We start from the raw sequence: 20,436 nt of genomic DNA on the forward strand, positions 1-20,436 counted from the left end.
CTTACAACAACTCGTCGTCGGAACATGGGAAATAATTTATAGTCTGCTTTATTTTCTCATTTTATATTCTTCTACAATTTTAATAATAGTATATACAGTTTTCATCATTTAGAAAAATAATCATAATAAAGATATATTTACTTTCAACATAAACGATTTCGAAGTTTTTCATTTTATAGGTAACGTGTTTCAGTAAATGAAAGTGATTTTCAAACCTCTAAAATATCCACTTGACGTCTGTTGATACTTTGCAATTTTACTATAACCAAACAGATTGAAATTAAAATTATCAGTTGTTACGAAAAGAATAATTTGCTTCATGTGTCTGAAGCTTTATGGTTTTGAGTTGTAGTATGAAATAGTTTTTTAGTCTGTCGTATACCCGATGAACATATGGAGGGAATATGTAAATTAACATGAGACAATAGTAATACCAAAATATTGTAAAACCTAAATATGGAACGTTTTAACTGTTGTACTGAATATTTAAGTCCCCATGAGACATTCGACAATGATCAATATTTCTCATGACTGATAGTAAGTTATCGTTGATCCTTCGCATTGGTTTGAGCAGAATTCATGGTTAAATAGCATTCAAAGCTACATTCCTATTTTTATGACTGTTATTAATAGTTGATACTTCACCAAAAGCGAATAAAATGAAAACATTATGTCTAGGATTTCTAAACCTTTACTAAAAGGGATATTTTGAAATTTGTGTGCCTTAAAGATTTTTATACCTTTTGTCAAACGAAGTTGGGACAGGGATTTAGTGTTTCATCTGTCCATCGTAGAGTTAAGGTTCATCGATCTACTATAACCATATTTATTTATAGTGAATTTGGAAACAAGTTATTTCAATTATATAAATGCCTTTCCACTTTGCGGATGCGAATGCTGCCCTAAAGTGAAATTGGCCTTCTTGTTTTCGAAAGCTACAAGGGTGTCCTTTACGTGCAAGAGATGTTGATCTCTCTTAACACGGGTCAACCATTTATCGTCCCCTTCCGATGGACTATCATTGTTTCGCAAGACCCCACTCGCAAATGGTGTAAAGGGAGAGCTGGAACTGGAAGTGGTCCTGATAATGATAAGGTTATTTTGACTTACATTTCACATATATGAGTGACTGATTACATTTTTTACTGATTTTCGTTAGAGTCCATATCTGAGATACAACTCGTGGGGAAATAATATTTTGTCAGTAGATGGGTCTGTAATAGTCAAAACCGAGGGTTCCAAAAAATATGTCATCTTGACATAAACTTCATTGATGAGAAAATGAGATGAAAGTCCATATATGAGATGCACTTTTTTTTAAACAAAAAACATCCAAATTTCCGGCCTGAAAATTTGGTGCGTGCACCAATTAAATCTCTTGTATCAAAATGTTTTCGACTATCATATGGACAATTTTGTGTGAAAGGGGTCTTGAAAACGTTTACAGCTTCACGAGTGCTAATTTTTAACCTTTTTCAGCTGGACAAAAACACTACTTTACTTTAAAAGTTATGACCGAATTTTTTGGCAGTGTCATTTCACCTTCCTACATTCTATTTTAGGCATAACACATGGAGAAATAAATTTGGAAGGGGTATAAAAAAAATGGCAAGTAACACACTTTTCAAATAAGGACTATATTCTGTGTACTCGAACCAACTTGTTACGAAGTTTATATTTTCCATTTTTTCACATTTTATTTAAACGAAATTTATATAAGGAAGTATCCAAATTATTTTATTCTAAGTTATCCTAAAAAAAAAATTTGGAGTTGCTTATCATTTAAGTACCTCAGTCTACAATTAAGTTTCCGGATATCCTTTAACATCAAAGGAATTGTTGAGGTCTTGAACTGTATCATTATGAAGTTTCATCAGCATGGAGGATATCTTAACATACAAGGACCTTCTTAAGTAATTGACCTATTATTAATCTTTAAATCTTGAAATGTTTAAGGGCCACCTTAAATATGTGTACTTTTAAATTCACAACATATACTTTTTCTAACCGACTTTTCGGCAAGAAAATGTTGGTATGCACACATACATGACCTTTAAAAAAGTGTACCCTACCTTTTACCTGTAATTTAAACTTACTTTTATGTCAGTTAGAATATTCATAAGCGGGAAGTAGATAAAAGGTATGGCGTTATCATGTCTATCTATTATTTTCAAAATGGATTATTACTACATATATTTACATCTCCATGTATATTTAATAACAGACTTACTATAATTCAAACATATACAATCTTGCTGTTAATAATTGCATGTAATTGATTGAACTTAATCATTTTTATCATTGTTTTCAACTAAGTACAAAAAGGTGAAACGGAAATATTGTCAGTATGTAATCTTTAATCTGAATCGATATCGTTTAGCAGGTAAACAATATTCTATATTTATCATTATACACAACATTATAAGTACAAGGAGGGGAATCTACGTCATCACGCAGGGTGTCGGCGATTGAAATTGGACCACCATTTTGTCGCTTCAAGGTAAGAATTTTACTTATTATGCCAGTTATATGAGGGTTTTGATTATACAAAATAGTCCACCAAAGACTATATAAAGTAGGAAAATAAATGAGCCATCGCTCAATATTATTGGTTATCTCAATTTTGCAAACACTTCGATACCAGTTTTAGGAATTAGGTCAACATGCAGGATATCGGCAAAAATTTTCATAACAACATCTTGATTATCAAGAACCGCCTACTTTATCAACAAATGAACATGTCCGAATTCTTTATTGTATTCGGGGAAAATACTTGTTACTCACAATTATCCGTCATTATGGTCGAAAAACGTCTTATTTTTAAAAAATGGAAAAAGGATGTCGGCAACACATCGAAAATCGAAGGATGTCGGGGACACACTAATATATACTATTTTTAACACATATGTTATTCAACATGTGACTAGATCTTATTTAAAACTAATGGTCATGACAAGCCACAAATCAAATTTAAACTTGTGCAGGCGGAAACGATCGCGAATACAATCCGATGTTTAACAGCCGACCAGATCGCCCACTAAGTCGCCACCCGTAAAAAAATCAAAACCATGCTAATCCTCATTTGTCATCAAAATAAAAACGCCTGGCAAAAATATAAAGTTTCCCCAATGTCAATTACTGAAGAAATTTCAACAAAACCGCCAGTAGACTTGAGCAAATGTCACGATAGAGGACCAACAGGGCCATGCATACGATTGTTTGTAGATCAACTTCAAAACGACAAGTTACATGAAATGGAACATGAAATAAAGGATCCCCAAAAAATGACAAACTGCAAGAATTGATAGCACTTGCTCCTGCAGTTCTTCCTTATGCTAATCCGTGGTTGAACAACGTGTAGTTATATAAGATTGCTTTTTTAATCTGGTGTCTGGGATGACATTGCATAATTGTCTGGGTGGAATGCCTTTACCAGCATAGTTTCCCATGAGATCTTTTTGTACTGTAGAGACATGAAAGTTCGATTAAAAAGCCAAATTAACTACGGTATCATCTGCAAGTAAAAATGTAACGAAACGCACGTCTGGCGTATACAATTTTAAACCTGATACTTTTTGTTAGCTATTATTAGTGTATTTCTCTGTCCTATATTTTCTCCCATTTTTTTGTAATGTAATCCTGTCAGGTAATATTGTCATTTTAATGCTAAATTTATCATTGCCATTAAACTGGAAGGTTTGGCATGTCACAAAACCAGGTTTAATCCACCATTTTTTCTTTCTTAAAATGTCCTGTACCAAGTCAGGAAAATTGCCATTGTTATATAATAGTTCGTTTCTGTGTTTGTTACATTTTAATGTTGTATTTCTGTTGTGTCGTAGTTTTCCTCTTATATTTGATGCGTTTCCCTAAGTTTTAGTTTGTAACCCGGATTTGTTTTTATTTCTCGATTTATGAATTTCGAACTGCGGTATACTACTGCTGCTTTTACTAAACACCCGGTAGATGTAGGGCCAGATGAAATGAACTCATCATAGATACCAGGACTAAATTTTATATATACGCCAGACGCGCGTTTCGTCTACAAAAGACTCATCAGTGACGCTCGAATCCAAAAAAGTTTTAAATAAGCCAAATAAAGTACGAAGTTGAAGAGCATTGAGATCCAAAATTCCTCAAAGTGTTGCCAAATACAGCTAAGGTAATCTATGACTGAGGTAGAAAAAAAAATTCAAAAAATTCAAAATTTTGTAAACAGTTAATTTATAAATAAAAAGACTTGGTCAAATAATTGACCCCTGTGGGACCCCTGGCTTAACTGAAACGAAATCTGACTTTCACTTTCTAAAACTTTTTTTTCTCGAATATTTACAAAAATTGAATCCTGAAATTGAGTGCATGAAATGGAAGCAAGCAAGGAACACTAATCCTGTTTTTTTTATCGTATCTTTATTATGGTTGATATAATCAAAGGACACTTACATTGTTAATATATTAGTGTGTCCCCGACATCCTTCGATATTCGATGTGTTGCCGACATCCTTTTTCCATTTTTATAATGACGGATATTTGTGAGTAACAAGTATTTTCCCGAGTACAATAAAGAATTCGGACATGTTCATTTGTTGATAAAGTAGGCGGTTCTTGATAATCAAGATGTTGTTAAGAAAATTTTTGCCGATATCCTGCATGTTGACCTAATTCCTAAAACTGGTATCGAAGTGTTTGCAAAATTGAGATAACCAATAATATTGAGCGATGGCTCATTCATTTTCCTACTTTATATAGTCTTTGGTGGACTATTTTGTATAATCATAACCCTCATATAACTGGCATAATAAGTAAAATTCTTACCTTGAAGCGACAAGATGGTGGTCCTATTTCAATCGCCGACACCCTGCGTGATGACGTAGATTCCCCTCCTTGAAGTAATACATTTTGCACTAGACTACATTCAAACTTTCTTTATTGTTTACATTTCATATGTAAACAACAACATACTAAATAGTGTCGTCGTTGCTTTGAGTTCAAAAGAATATTCATTGTTGAACATATGTCGTGTGCATGCAAATTCTAACTCAAGAATCTCTGTTCGACAAAATGCTTTTTATGTTAATGAGAATTGAAAACAGTTAGATTAAGACATTTTATCCGGAACGTTTGCACGTTCGTTCTGGAAAAACAATGCAAAATGTAGCAATAAATACTTCTTGTTATATCTATTCCGTTATATGAAGATACTATATGTTTTAAAACCAGTATTTTCTTACACCGACTTATTCAAGTAATGTCAATGAAAGACTCTTAAATTTCGTACGACAAATCCAAGAAGAAATCAATGACCACATATTCATATTTTATTCAAAGGTTATGACTATAATTATAGCAACACTTGAATCTTTAGCCTCTCTCTGAAACTATTAAGAAAAATTCTTATTACACCACTCACATGAGGAAACCTCATCTTGTACATATCAGGCTTAATAATTTGGTATGCCGGTCTATTCCATTCAGAAAATGTCATAAATTACACTGACTCATAAAAATGAAACTATATAGATACATGAAATACTTGCGATAAATTACATAATATACACAATGGTTTTTATGTGTCGTTGGCTGTTGCCTGTCTGTCTGTCAGTGTATTTTATTTAAAGGTATAATTACTTGTACGAGCCGTATATGTGTTAGGAATTGTGTGTTGTATTGAATTATTGTTTTTTGGTAATTTTTGACATGCATTTTATGTATTACACTGTTATTATCCAAATAATAAAAACAACAAAGAAAAACATAAACATGTTGGTTGAATAAAATGTGAAAATAAAAAAACACAGATGCTCTTCAAAATTACATACATGTTACATACATGTACATGTTCACGCATCTAAAATATCACTTGATTTTTATTTCAACTTGAATAGACACGGCTTTATATATTCTTTCCATTCTTTTTATAATCATTATGAAGGGAAAATATAAGTCTCATTAATTGAAAGAAACACAACAATATAATACTTGATTGGTATTGACAGTTTATTCATTGAACATCTTAAGAAACAAAAACATAAAGAATGATCAACAATCTTGAAAGTTATTTGCATGACCTTCTGTCATCTGAAATTTCAAACCAAATTCTTTTCATGTTGCAATACAACAAATTCTATACACGAATTAAGAGAGAATGTGGAACACACATCGCACAACAACACGGTGATATCAACGTAAGGCGTGAAATCAATACGTGAGTATTTTTTCTCTCAAACAAGTATTACTTCAAAAATATGTGCATCTCTTTTTTCAGCATGTCTTCTAGACTTTTACAGACAGTTATGTTGGTATGTTTATATGTTTTCTACTTATATCATGCTTTTTAAATTTTTAATCCATATATTATATGTATACATCATAGGTTATGATTTTACAACATTTGGGTTAATAGTTTGCATTTGATATGACATGTATATTTAACTGCAATAATGAGACAAAACCAATACGTATCATTATATACGACGTGAGGTAAAAAAACGTGATAACTGAGTAACACCCCTTCGTATCAAGTAATAACTATGCTATGTAAACGGAACTTTGAGTGTCAATATCTCGAAAATAGTGTCTAGGGATGACACATCACAAAACACGAAAAATTGTAAGTGTAAGAAGTATATCACATACTCACTGTATTTAAATAAACAAACACACAGTCACAGTATCGGATACACAACAGAGACTTCATAAAACAATCAAAAGGAACACATTAAGGCATCGAATCATCAAGTATTGACAATACAATTAAATCTGAAAATAGTGGGCAAGTCAACAGATTTAGGTAACATAAATATGAATGATGATATTAAGCTGATTTATTTACGAATAAAATAAAGAACTAACCTATCGAAATCAACAACATGCTGAAGGTATTACTGATGGGTTACTACATGTTTATGTAACCTGTTGCTAGGCATAAGACATGCACCTATACAACATTCTATAATTTGCCAGTTGCAATCCAAACGCTCCTGCAGTGCATATAAATTTATTGAATCGCTAATTTGTTCTCATCGTTATTTGCATGCAAAAATTGTCATCAATTGAAAATGAAATAAACAAATATATATCAAGTTTTATTTTTTCCTCATTTAGCATTATGATTATATTCTCCTATCAAATTAGTAGGTACAAGTATTAAGTATGATAATGATAATTTGTTATTGACTGCAGATTACTGTATTGCTGGAATCAATTTCATATGAATTATACTGCCCAAGCGATATACAACGTAATATAAGAGCAAATAAGTATTGCAATAGAAGTGAGAGTTATCTTTGTTTGTACGATGACAACACGAAACACAACAGAGAGTCATGTAGAAATAAGCCCGAGTTTGAAATACCTGGTAAGTTAACAAAGGCTATCCTATGTGTTAAATTGTAAAGAGGAAGCATAATTAATGACGTTTACAGTATATTTCTGTTCGTTTGTTTTAAATGTGATCATCAAGTTAAAACATTCAACGTTCAGTGAATTCTATGTTCATTGACAATAGCAAAACTTTTTATAAAAAATATACTTTTCTTGTATGTCATTTTCTTTTGTCAAACGGTAAAGTAAGCTTTTGTCATCACTTGTCCGTTGTCCGTCGCCGTCTGTAATCAGTAATTTGAAGGAAAATTTGGCATTTTTGTTGTTATTATCTTGAATATTATTATAGGTAGAGATAAACTGTTATAATTTTCAGCAAAGTAAGATTTACAAATAAGTCAACACGATCAAAATGGTCAATTGACCTCATAAGGAGTTAAAAGGTCAAATTTAACATATTACAAAAGTCTTCTTTTGAAACAACAGAGACAAATTTGACCAAACTTGCCAACAATAAGTATTATGGTATCTAGTTTACAAAAAAGATATCCAATGACCCTGCCTGCTAACCAACATGGGAAACATTGCTAAAAATAAACATAGTGGATAAACGCAGTTTTTGGATTTTATCTGAAAATTTCATATAAACCAAAAGTATAACGGTTGTATTATTTCATGCATCAATTGTAAATAAAAAATATCAGGTTAGCAACAAAGGCTCCTTGGTGCCTCTTATTTTAAATGTGATTCTATGTATTCAATGTTCATATCCAAATCATTATATTCTTATTAGGATACAAGTTTATAATTGTCGGGACATTACAAGGAGTTCCATGTGACAGCAATAGGTATCAACCGATTAGATTTTGGACCAATGAGAATTCTGAGTGTGTGTTCAAAACGTCGAAATGCAATGGTATTGGACAACTTATGTACAAAAAAGGAACAGGTACTGAAGACACGGCATGTAGATGTGATTATGCTAATGGCTATGATTTCGTCATTACACCAAGAAATCCATGTATGTGTTTGCCGGAGAAGGAAGATTGTACATGTTTCTTAAGGAAATGTTTTGTTGGAGGAATTTTAACTCCAGGTAAGGGTGATTGTTCCAATGACTGTCCAATGTTTATGATGGGCTGGTAAATCTTTATTTAAGTTACTGCCCACCATAATTTAAACTAGGCGAATGTGAGGAATAACAGGCAATTGTACAACCTTCAACAGTGAGTAAAAATCCATAAAAAGTCACCGCATGAAAAATTCCAAATGAGAAAATTAGCGACCAAATTCATAAGTAGAAATAAACCTTCGAAATTTGTTTAACAAAAATAGACAAGAGTAGCTCTTAAAAAGCAATTAACAAAAAGCAATTATGAGAAAAAGCAATAATTGACAATAATATGAATAATGCAATTAAAGAGTTTATAACAAATTACATTGCTATGATATCAAATAAGGATGAAGAAAATTTAAAAACATTTCATTTTTAAAAGTTATTCTATATCAAACTGATTTCAAAATATATTTCAAATTCTTTCCAGAAAAGTAGTGTTGTTTTTATTTTTATTTATTTTTACTTGCCATTAATCATTAGTTTTCAGATACATTTGTAATTAGTAGAGTGATCATTTCTTGCTATCATGACTAAATATCAGTTTAATATACCGCATACTACTGTTTATGATATGCTGTAGAAGTGTAGTTTTTTGTTTTGTTTTTACGTTGTTTTAGATGAAGTTGATTCATGATTTGAGTTTCATACACATTCCATTATACTAATAGTTTCACAACTTCACATCGATTTTGTTTTAGATAAAATCTATGTGTTGCTTGTTTTGATTATGTTAAGATGATGTTTACTTTCAAACAAATTAAAAAAATTATATGAAGGACATGCACATTATGAATTTTAGTAGTGCCTAAAGGCTGAACTTTGAATTTGAATACATTAAAGTAGATGCTAGTGCAACATGTCCAAGAAATATACATATCTTTAATTAATTTAAAAAAATAGTGTTCATTCAAAATAAGCTTACACATAATGAATTACATATTAATACTTCTCTACAAAACACCTTAACTTTGTATTGACATTTTTTTGCAATTTTGTAACACGGTTTTTAATATTATAACTGTAAAAGGGCGATAATAACATGAATTTAAAATTATCAAAAAAAACTTCACAAATGACTTACCGTATTTTTGTACATTTTATTTCATAGATTATGATTGTGTTCCGCCTACAACGCACTGGAACTCATCATTTGAATGCCGATTGAAAGACAACACAGCGTAAGTTTTAGACTTGCCTTGAAATCTTTGCATTTTGTATTCTTTTACAAGTCTAAGAGAAAAGGATATGGAATGACGCTCATTGAAAAATGCTGTGTTTAAAAAAGAAATTGGACAAGAGTTGCTTTTTTAATTGAGTTATGTAAAAACAGAGAAGTGATGATACATATACAAAGAAGCCATCAAAATCAAATAAAAACGATGCTTAAAACAATAACAACGGTATTGAATTTAATTACAATAAAATACAATTTTTTTCTACATAAAAATTGGCTGAAGTAATTTAGAAAAATGACAGTTGTTGTCCATTCGTTTGATATGTTTGAGCTTTTCATTTTGCCATTTGATTAGGAAATTTCCGTTTTGAATTTTACTCGGAGTTCAGTATTTTTATTATATTGTATACCTTATACATATAAATTTACAATGGGAAGTCAACAGAAAACTGGGGGTTATCCAAATGGCTCCACATTGATGTTGATATTCTTTATTTCAATGTCGATGTTGAATATTTTTAGTACTCTTATATTATAATTTGAATAATTTTAGCAAATTGCTAGCTTTCATATATTTAAATCTTAGCTAGATATATCAATTACATAACGAGTTATATTTTGGGTTCCAAAATCTTTCAATTTGAGCTACGTTCAGTTTGACTACTGGTATTACTGTTCAGTTGATTATTCATAATATGCATTAAAATTGTAGAATAATTGAAGATCAAATTCAAACGGTTACCATAGATGAGTCTGGTGCTACAAATACAGGTAGATAAATTATTATGTAATAAAATTGAGAATGGAAATGGGGAATGTGTCAAAGAGACAACAACCCGACCAAATAAAAAACAACAGCAGAAGGTCACCAACAGGTCTTCAATGTAGCGAGAAATTCCCGCACCCGGAGGCGTCCTTCAGCTGGCCCCTAAACAAATATATACTAGTTCAGTGATAATGAACGCCATACTAATTTCCAAATTGTACACAAGAAACTAAAATTAAAATAATACAAGACTAACAAAGGCCAGAGGCTCCTGACTTGGGACAGGCGCAAAAATGCGGCGGGGTTAAACATGTTTGTGAGATCTCAACCCTCCCCCTATACCTCTAACCAATGTAGAAAAGTAAACGCATAACAATACGCACATTAAAATTCAGTTCAAGAGAAGTCCGAGTCTGATGTCAGAAGATGTAACCAAAGAAAATAAACAAAATGACAATAATACATAAATAACAACAGACTACTAGCAGTTAACTGACATGCCAGCTCCAGACTTCAATTAAACTGACTGAAAGATTATGATTTCATGTATTATAAAACTAAAAAGATCCAATGGACTAACATCACTCATCTGCCTGAAAATTGTAACATGAAACCTATTGACAACATTGACAGTAATTTGAAAAAAAAAATTATAAGTGAGCCTTAGTTCAAATCTAGTATACCTTGAATAGTTTTAAAGATAATGGCAAAACTACAAAACATAGGAATTTCAATGAGCTGTTTTTCTCACTGTTTTAAAATGAAACACAATATGAAAAGATGATTATTTTATTTGAATTCGTGAGGGTCTAAATATTGTATAAATATTAAAGTACACGGCGATATTTGTTCATTAAAGGATGCTTTAACATTACAATATTTTCTGAGGTCCAGAGCTTGAATTTCCTTGCATGATTTCATTATTCTATTGAAACGGATTGCTGCTTGTAATAAAGTTATTGAATCAAAATTTCCATGTGAAGAAGTAATAAAATTGATAGTTCGAAAAGTTTATGAATGTCATCACAAGCTGGTTGACAGAGACGGACTATCAGTTTAACAGAGAACGACTTACATGATCCAAATAACGTTGCCACAATCCCATTCTATCTTTTTCGAACGTTGTTTACCATACTAAAGTAATCACTAGGTTTGTTTTTACATCATTACCACAACGAGTATAATATGCGGAGAAGGAGATTTAGGTTTGTATTGCTTAGTCGTTAGTTTTCTATTTTTCGTTATGTGAACTGTGTGTGGCCATGTTCACGCCTTAACGCTTTTCGTATTTGACAATGATATTAGCTTGTTCTCGATATATCAGCACAAATATTTTATTGCTATTTTTGCCCTTCAATACCAGTCACGTGGTTGACGTTTTTTGTTTTTTTTTTTAATGTGTTTGTTGTTCAGCGGGACTGTTTTTTAAATATCATGTTCCATCTTTATCATTTAATTTAATATTGTGTAGACATCGACTGTAACTAGTGCCTATGCTCTGTGATACGAAATGAAACGTAACATGTATTCAGTTCAATGTATACTTTGGAATTTGGAACTTGATTCTTCTAATCTGATATGTATTTGCACTATTATTCTTCTGTTTTAGTAATTTGTTTTGTATTTATTACACATAATTTTGTCTATCTTTTAGGTCGAATCTACGTTGTATTCGCCATTATATTTTGTTTGGCTTTTTGTATTGGTATGTACATCACTTGTATTTGCCCACAACATATACATTCAGATTCAAATATTTTAAAATATATTTTATAACAAAAACTCTAAGCTTAAACATAGCAAAAAAAAGAATTATCATTTCAACTAGCAAATATGTTTTACGAAAGATATAAGTATATGCATCACGCGTGTTAAAGTCAAAATATGAGAAAAACACAAAAGCAATAGTTTTAACTACATGAGTCATGTTGCTAATTCATTTTTTACAGGTAGTTTGTGACAGAATTGAAACAAAATTGTGTATAAAAAAATCGTAAAACAAATCTGCAGTTAATTGACAGTTTTTTTGTTGTAGTGCTTAATCCCAAATTATCAGTAAGATCTCCAACACACCACAAAAGCTAAATTATAACTGCAAGTTCATTAAAAGTGCCCTTGAACCTGTTCGACAGTTTTCAGTGTAACTGTTGTGAGTTCAATAGGCATTGAAAATATATATATCATTAATGCATGTATATGCTGAAATTAGCCTACAAAGCTTCAAATAAATGAAAGCTTGATAAAGATAAGAGAACCATTGTTGTTGACAGGATAACGGGAACGACATTACACAACAGTCATAGTGTGCCAATACCGATAAAAACAAATATGTATCGAAGATTGTTAAGTTAAGATTAAGGATCACATTTACACAATTGTACCAAATAAACTCAGTATATATACCAGGGTTGACATTTCGCTCAAAAGACGCTATAATAAAAAATGGTAAAACAAAGTAAAGTTAAGTACAAAGTTGAAGAGCTTTTGGTCCACCAAAACCAGGCCATCTAAAATGATAATAATGCATGAAACCATGAAGCGCTATTTAAAGCAATACTACGTGTGAATCCTATTTTATCACTCAGTCATTATTCTGAATTTATACTTGATTTGTATTACGATTTTAAGACGAATGTTTATATTCACAGGTATGCTGATCTTTGTACTCGTCGCATATTGCACTCAACTTCAGAGTAAGTAACTTACCTGAAATCTACAAAAACATAATTGCATGCTCAAACAATATTTTAAAGTGCTTGTGTATGATTCAAACTGTACATACTGTGTCATGTAAAAATATAAGTCAACACTAAAATGGTATTTGTGTGTTAACCGCACGAAAAGCGATCGTGTTCTATACTTTAAAATGAAATTGATGCCATGTTCTGAATTTAATAATGAATGTCATACTCTGACAAACAGGTGTTACGGTTTCTTATTGATCGCTATCGAAAGAGTGTTTTTGGTTATCAACTTCTTTCAATATTAAAACATAAAAAACAGTATTATGGTATTGGTCATTTTTAATATTTACAAATGGTTTATAATACATTGTAATATTATGTTGTCATTTCAATGTTATATTTAACTTTGCCATTAAAGTGCGAGGTTTGGCATGCCATAAAACCAGGTTCAACCCACCACATTTATTCCCCTTTAAAAGTGTCCTGTACCAAGTCAGGAAGATGGCCATTGTTATAATATTGTTCGTTTCTGTGTGTGTGTTGCATTTTAACGTTGAGTCGTTTGTGTTTTCTCTTATTTTTGAGATATTGAGATAAGACGTGGCACGGTACTTGTCTATCCCAAATTCACATATTTGGTTTTGATGTTATATTTGTTATTCTCGTGGTGTTTTGTCTGTTGCTTGGTCCGTTTCTGTGTGTGTTGCGTTTCGGTGTTGTGTCGTTGTTCTCCTCTTATATTTAATGCGTTTCCCTCGGTTTTAGTTTGTTACCCCGATTATGTTTTTTGTCCATGAATTTATGAGTTTTGAACAGCGGTATACTACTGTTGCCTTTATTTACATTCAACTAAATATATAATCAATGTAACATTATCCTCGGTACAGTGTGTTTTTTTTCCCGAATTCTGAGATCAGTCTTTTTAAACCTTTATACACGTAATTATTTTTATATTGTGTTTAAAGGATTTTTGTTTCTTCTCGATACGAGTAATCGAGATTTATTTTGTTTGAAATGCACATAAACTTTTTTACAATGCAAAAGGAAATCAATTCAAGTTGGCAAAGCATACTAATTATACAGCGCAAATTTTAGCGTGCACTAGCATGACACATATTTTGATGAATACCGTTCCTATTGAGTTAATTAGTCCGAGAGAAAACTAATCGGTTTTTAGTCATTTGTTAAAATCAAATGTGTTTCTTTTGATCGACTTTGGTCCCTTGTATTGGTATAAATCATAGTTGAAAGAATGCTATATAATACTATCACGAATATTAGGGACCCCAATTACACGTCATTGAACAGAAAATTGGAGAAATTTAATTATGACAGTTAATCCAGTATACACGTATACGTCCATCTTCCAATGTGACAAGATTTTACTGTTAAACATTTGACACATTCCCCATTTCCATTCTCAATTTTATAGTCCCTGTATTGCATGTTAAGGCTTTATTTCTCATTTTCAATCAGAACAGATGCGAAAATGTCAAAAGGCTAATCAAACTCATAGTTTAAAGTCTGGAGAATGGTATATGTGTAATTCAATGCTTGTTGTATGTTGCTGTTACCTATTTCTTTCGGTGCTCATTTTGTACATAAATTAGACCGTCAGTTTTCTCTTTTGATTTGTCTAACATAAGTCATTTCTGGACCTTTCATCGTTTTATCATGTATATGGCGGCATATTGAATGAATGAATGAATCTTAATTGGAAAAGCATAGACATGCTATATGGCAAAATTAACAACATATATTACATAATATAAAACACGAATAGACAGCAGAGAACAATAGTATAATACAATGACATATAAATTAAGTAATGAGACTATATAAGATCGAATATTCCATGCAGCTTTTACATAATTTGATCGTAAGTGACTTACTAAAAGCTTGTAGTAAATTTAATAGTTTGATAGTATTAGGCAAATGACAATTATAGTACTTTGGTGAAAATTGTGTTCGTACAGATCTATAAGGTGAACAAACGAGAACAAAATATTATTCATCTTCAATAACACACATTTTACAATATTCACATGAACGATTTTCTCTAGGAATGGTGTTATAACGGCTAACTTCAATATTTAACTTTAATGTTTCACTACGTAACTTTGTTAACAGACTAACATTATTGATATAAGACAGATATTTTTCAATAAAAAAAAGTTAATTTAAATCTACTATAAAAAGACAGTTGACTACATTCCTAAATAGTTGCTGACCAATTCTGCAATTATTGGTCTTTAATACGAGTTTTAATGTTTTAAATTGTGCTAGCATCTTTATTTAGCCATACATGATTTAAAACAAGATCATATAACATATCACGAATATTTGAGGCCACGTTTACAAAACCATTGATAGCATCGTCATAGATCAGTTTATATACATCGTATACAACTTTTTGTTTATTATAATACATAACCAATATTTCAATATCTTATGTTTTCTAACAACAATAAAGAGGTAAATGGCCAAGTTCGCCATATAAAAAACAATTATATTGTTCAAGGATATGACTGACCTTCTGAAATTGTTTATTATCTAACCCTTGATTTTATTGATTTTATATTTATCTTGTGTCATACGCCATTTTGTTCGTTCAGTGTGTATTCAATTGTTGGTGTTCATGTCTTTTGAATAAGTTCAGCCATTTCAATTGATATTTTATAATTTGTCTTTCTATATTGTGATGTTACACTATTTTTTCAAGAAAAGGTGACGGTTGGTACCTGTCAAAACGTTTAAACCCGTTACATTTGTTTGTACCTGTACTACGTCAGGAACCTGATGTTCAGTGGTTGTCGTTTGTTGATGTGGCTCAAAAATGTTTCTCTTTTCTCGTGTTTATATACATTAAACCGTTGGTTTGCCCGTTTAAATAGTTTAACACTGTTCATTTTTGGAGCACGTTATATATGTTTTGCTGTTCGGCGTGAGCAAACGCTCTATGTTAAATACCATACGTTGATCTATAATGATAAACTTTTACAAATTATGACTTGGATGGAGATTGGTCTCATTGGCACTCATATCACATCTTCTGATATCTACTTATATAACTGACTATATGGCATGGACTTTGATCATTGTTGAAGAAGGAGCAGTGACATGAGTTTGTTAATTTATATACTACTTAGTCTATTGGGAAGAGTTATGTTATCTTTCTGTATATATCATAGGTCAAAAACGTACTGACACAAAAATAGTCTGAAAATTACTTATTTATCGAAGTGGATAAGTCTAGATTTTAATGAATGACTGCAATTATACTTATTTCTAATAGTGTATCGTTCATTTTTATTCAGAAGCTGTTCAGATATAATAGAACGTTTCAAATAAAGAAATTATTTCTAGTGACATTTGAAACATGATTGAAAAAATATCTTGCGTGGTCAATTGTGTCATTCACAAAAAAGCATGCAATTCATTATTAGATTTTTTTCTGTATGATTAAGATGTTATTAATTTCATGTTGGATGAAGACGGTGCTAGATATTATCAAACCTTTCAGAAGCATATCTTTATTTTAAACTATGAATATACATGGATCAGAAATCCGTTTTGTTAGTTTCTGTCTTCGTACCAACTAAACTTTCTTTAAATCTTAAATATTGTTTTAGAAATTGAACGTATATTTTAGTTTCGAAAATTATTGATATTTCACAGGCACTGATGATGAAGATTCATGGTTCAAAAAAGAAATCATTTACAGTAAGTATGTGGATAATCTTTACTGATTGAACCAAAATAGATTTTTTTTTAATTTTAATTCAAACTGGGTTAACATTGAAAAATAAATTTGTTGAATAGTTCCAGTCAAGATAAGTTTAACTTTTAAGCTTTTAAATAGATTCCATAATCAAAATGTTTCATCACCAGATGCACGGTTTTTCTACAAAAAACATGAATTACACACAAAGATTTCCTTGGTGTGTTGTACATCTCTTAACCAGTCACGTGGATGACTTTTTTTTTTATTGTGTTTGTTGTTGAGCAGGACTATTTTCAATTATAGTTTTTCACCTTCACCATTTTACTTTAAGATTGTGAATAAATCAATTGTTTCTAGTGGCTATGACAATCTAAATAACATTAAAGATTTTTTTGTATACACATGTTAGATGTATGTACATGTCTCATTATTTTATCCACATTATCTATCCATTCTTGATTTGGAAAAAAAATACAATTGATTACAATTATATGTTTGTTTCGATATTGGGGGAAATGTGACTAAAATATATGTTTCTTGCTATGGTAGATGTAATAAAAAATGTATCGTGTATTAAATAAAGCCTCAGAATGCGAACACTTTATCAGATGCCCTTGTAGGAATGGAGACTAATATCTGCAGGTTAACAACTATTGAAACAACTCTTGTAGTATGTAGGTTGCTTTTTGATTTCTGTCCATATTCAATAAACCCTCATTTTTCATTCGCAGGACTAGTCCAAATTTCATCGATTATCATTCCGGAAGTCCAATATCACAGTATCCAACTATTGTTTTATTGGGAAATTGTTTGAGTCCGGAACATGCATAACATATTGACCATTGGACTTGATATCAACCAATCAATCATTTACGAAAAGAGAAAACGTCGTACATATATACTAACAACGTTTCTTCGTTGTACTACAGGCATCTGTTTATTAAATTGAAGATAACGGAGTTGACATGACGATGATGTTAGGTTGAATAGATAACTTGAGCTGTATTTGATGAAACCTTTCGGATTACAAGTGCTTAATGCTCTTCAAATTAATTCGTAGTTAATTTTGCTTTTTAAACTGTTTTTATTTTAGTTTCACTGATGAGTTTTTTCTATAGATAACGAAACCTGCGTCTGATGTTAAACCTTCTTATCCTGGGATATTTGATGTGTTTATTAATAGATCTAAAAATCTAGCCAAAAGTAAAATCACAAAAATGCTGAACTCCGAGGAAAAAGAATTTCTCTTATCAAATGACAATTCAAAAGCTCCATCACATCTTACGGATGGATAACACCTGTCATAAAACTGACTTGGTACTTGCATTTTTTTATTTCGAAAAGGTGGCCATGATTGAACCTGGTTTTAAAGCTAGCTAAAGCTCTCATGTGTATAACAGTCTCATCAAATGCCTTTATATTTACAACGATACGTGAACAAAACGAAAAGACGCAATAGGTAAAAATGTGAAAAATAGCAAGTACATTTAGTTTTTTTTACCATTCTTTTACATTTCCAGATATACTAAATAAGGAAAAACTCAATTGGAAAGAAAAAACAGAAAAGTTTGTCAGTACAAGAGCTACTAAAGTAATTTTGGAGAGAATCCAGAACAATAATTGTGTATTAATAAGTGGGCCTCCAGGCGTTGGTAAAACGGCAAATGCATATTGTGTTGCCTTCATTTTAGAGAAAATCCATAAATCCATGGTAATGGCAGTAGCTGCTAGTGATCTACATAAGTATGCTTTGTCAGGTATAAACCAAGTTTTTGTAATTGAAGACGTGTTTGGAAGGTATTGCTGTGATACAGATTTCAGTCTCATCTGTTCCTCTTTAAGAGCAGTTTTAAATTACCATACTAACACAAAAATAATAATGACCTGTAGGTCGCAGATATATCATTTGGTGCAGAATCAACTAGCTTTGGAGAGTATCTCGTTTAAACAATGTGATTTTCTCTTAGATGAACTTCAGTTATCAGTTGATGAAAGAAGGGAGATAGGCGAATCGTACATAAATAGTGGAGTCATAGGTGAACTGAAAGATAATGTGGTCATGTTATACAGCTTTTTCCCATCTCTTTGCATAATTTTTGCAGCTAGTAAAGAAAATGATAACTTTTTCACGTATCCGTCCAGCTATATGGCGTACGAAGTTAACAACATTAAACTGAAATCAAATGAGACCTACTTAGTGTTAGCTCTGCTCGTTGTTTTAGACAATCTTGTAGATGAAATTGTACTAGACACTAATAATGTTAAGACTGACAGCATGCTTAGAGATATAATTACTGAGTCAGGAATTTTGCAGACTCCTTCTAAAGGCTTACTGTTATCTACTCTGAGATCATTAGATGGAACATTCGTTAAGACGTGTGATAACGGTTTTACATTTATGCATAAATACATGTTCACTATGATGGTTGGTTGTATTGGTCACCATTTTATCAGAAGTATACTAAAATATGGATCTATTGATTTTGTGCAGAAAAGATTACAAGTAGCTTGTTTATTAGAAAATATTGACAGTTTTATGATAAATATTACTCAAAATTTGTTCAATGAATATTTCACTCGATTAATAAGCGACATTAGCCGTGGATATATATCTACTGTCTTTGGAAATAAGCAAATGAGTTCAGCTAAGTTTCGAAGGGAAATTATTCCACACTTTGAAAAACATTTAAAGGCAAAAGATATTGTTGATGCAAAAGACAAATCGACTGTTATTCATAAAGTATCTTCATTAGGTTACACTGATTTATTAGCATATTTTGTGCAAAATGACATGCCAAATATCGATAAACAAGACTCAGACGGGAAAACAGCTCTTCATTTGGCTGTATTGCATAGACATCAGCACATTGCTGAAATTCTTTTGCAACAAAAAGCGGATGTGCATCTTCGAGACAGTGACACATGTGACAGTCGTTGTGCGATTCATATGGCTTGTAACAATGGTGACCTACATATGGTAGATCTGTTAATAAAACACACTGCACATATAAACAAGAGAGATAAACTTGGATTCACCCCACTACATCTGGCATCTATAAGAGGTCATACAGAAGTAGTAAAACTTCTGGCAAAGGAGAAGGCCAAACCGAAAAAAGTTGACGCTATTGGAAGGACAGCATTTTATGTGGCCTGCGAAATGAATCGTTTGGACACAGTTAAATTCCTCTTACAGGAACGTACAATTAACGATATTCATATTGAAGAACGCAAAAATGGGTTTACACCACTTCATATTGCATGTGAAAAAGAATATACAGATTTAGTAGATACCTTGTTAAAATATGGTGCACACGTAAATAGACCTTCAAAAAATAATGACACACCAATGAAAATTGCAAAACGGCATGGAAATAAAGATATAATTAAACTTTTGCGGAAATATGAAGAGACAAACACGATACAACAGTGAAAAAGTGCATGTATTTAATTATTTAGTAATGCACTATTATATCAAGGCAAAGCGTTCGATTGCACTTGCTTTGCCTTAATTTTAGATGTCTTTACATTTCCTTTTCTAAGGAAAATTTTGCGAACAAGTTTTAAATAACCGAACACGAAATATATTTTTTACTCTACATAGGAGGCGTAAGATACAAAAGGAAAAACCAAATATGATATGTAATCAAT

General features: G+C 31.4%; 1 protein-coding gene and 1 long non-coding RNA gene across 2 annotated transcripts in view; both read left to right on the forward strand.

Moving 5' to 3' along the window:
* Positions 1-2,127: 2,127 nt before the first annotated feature.
* Positions 2,128-20,436, forward strand: part of LOC143042200 (uncharacterized) — a 98,061-nt gene continuing 79,752 nt past the window's right edge. Inside the window, exon 1 of the mRNA XM_076214467.1 lies at positions 2,128-2,140. The gene's annotated coding sequence lies outside the window, so the exon portion shown is untranslated. The remainder of the gene's footprint in view (positions 2,141-20,436) is intronic.
* LOC143043377 (uncharacterized) lies at positions 9,547-12,097 on the forward strand. The gene is made up of 3 exons (XR_012968349.1): positions 9,547-9,618; positions 10,327-10,385; positions 12,035-12,097. It is a non-coding gene; the product is annotated as an uncharacterized LOC143043377 (long non-coding RNA).

This window comes from Mytilus galloprovincialis, chromosome 8 (genome assembly GCF_965363235.1).
Source record: "Mytilus galloprovincialis chromosome 8, xbMytGall1.hap1.1, whole genome shotgun sequence".
Lineage (NCBI taxonomy): Eukaryota > Metazoa > Mollusca > Bivalvia > Mytilida > Mytilidae > Mytilus > Mytilus galloprovincialis.